Genomic DNA, 1,824 nt, shown 5'->3' with positions numbered 1-1,824 from the left:
AGGCAACAGGCCTTCCCTAAGCTATGTGTCGTGCCGGACGGGCCGTGTTGTACTCCCGATTCCCGGGCGTGTGGGGGTGCGACGCGAACGCGGAAGGCCTTTTCCTTTTACCAGCAATGTGCCCGTGCGTTGCGACGGATCCAAAGTAGTAGAATAGTAGTATTTGTTCACAAACTTGAAAGAAATCACTATTGTTTTGATATACTCCTAATATATTACTCCCTCCATACCTAAATATTTGTCTTTTTTGAGATTTCAAATGGACTATCACATATGGATTATATAGACATATTCTAGTGTTTCTAGCAAGATGCCCGCGCGTTGCACGAAGTTGATGGAAAAGGTAAGCACAACTTATAAATTGACGGATGGAGTACTAGTTACAGTGATGCATATAATTAAGCAAAGGGATCTCACATGTCGGTATTGACTGGAACAAGAATGCAACAACACAATAAGAATTAAGGCCATGATGATGCGATCGCAGTGGTGGTTACAGAAGGCAAGAAGAAAAATGGATCCACGAACGTACGACCTCCTCCTCCTCAACTTAGTGTGTCGGGCCACCGATCGACGGCTAAGGAGCGGCGGCTTTTGTGGCGAGGTCGAGGTGCTTCTCAGCAAAGGCATCCAAGGCTTCCAGCCGGTTGAGGAAGGCCAACGTCGTAGCGTCCTCACTGGCCTTGTAGATACCTATGTACATGATTTCCTCGTACATGTGGATGTATAGGTTGACGAATTCTTGCAGGGCGAGGCGCCTCGCGGCGAGCACAACCTCCAGGTGGAAATTCTTCGTGGCGTTGGCGGGCAGTCGCAGGGCCACGAGTGCTTGAAAGAGGTTTCGGCCATGGAGGCTGATTATGGTGGCAGGCAATGAGGAGCCCGGGCGCGCGGGCTGGAGGAGTACGGCGATGTCGTCCGCGAGCTTCTTGAGGACAGTGAACTTGTTGCTGGTGGCAACGATCATCTGGTCCAACTGAGAGAAGTAGTTGGCGTCAAAGGCGGCCATCCACCAGCCGGTCTCCAACACCGTCTGGAGACGATCCTCGGCGCCATGCCGCAGGCCGACGTCGTGGACCATCTGGTGCAGCCGCTGGCCGCTCACGGGCATCGCCGCCATGGGTCTGGAGTGAGCTCTTTTGCACTTAGTGTAGGTTCTTAGGCAAATGCTTAGGTGCGTACGATGTGGTAGATGCATTGGAATGGAGGGGCGCCTTTATATGAGGGCAATGAGGGTAAACTGCGTTGCATTCACATCGTGCAGCCTCTTTTCCCGGACCTCCTCCCATTACTTCCCTCATGCATTAATTGAAGGAGGATGCATTGGCCGTTCAACATATCGGGAACCGCTACTCCCTCCCTCATCTGCATTAAAGCCGTATCGGGAACTGCGCCGCCCGATGTCAAATCGAATACTCCCTCCGTCTAGGTGAGTATTAAGTCATCTTACGAAAACCAAATAGTAAACACATAGGCATGGTGCATTAACTCTCACGTTGTTTCTTATTTTTTGACATAAATAGAGGAATCAACCAAGAAGAGATGTGGGGCTTGTATGCTTTTAATGACTTGAGACTATCAAACATGACATGTAGTGGTCAGTTCGTTGCACAAGAACAAATACAACCCACGCCAGCACACACACATCTTATATAGCATCACATCCAATGGCTATAAAAGATGAATGAGACCAAATTATATCTCATCTAGATGAGTTCTAGCAAAATTGTATTAATAATACTTAGTACTCCTGCACCATGTATCATATATTAGTATCATGTAGTACTTTATTTATTTATGAGGTATCCATATGGTACTGCACCG

Source organism: Triticum urartu, chromosome 3, assembly GCF_003073215.2.
Source record: "Triticum urartu cultivar G1812 chromosome 3, Tu2.1, whole genome shotgun sequence".
NCBI lineage: Eukaryota > Viridiplantae > Streptophyta > Magnoliopsida > Poales > Poaceae > Triticum > Triticum urartu.
The sequence above is the reverse complement of the archived record's forward strand: the minus strand, read 5'-3'. Positions refer to the sequence as shown.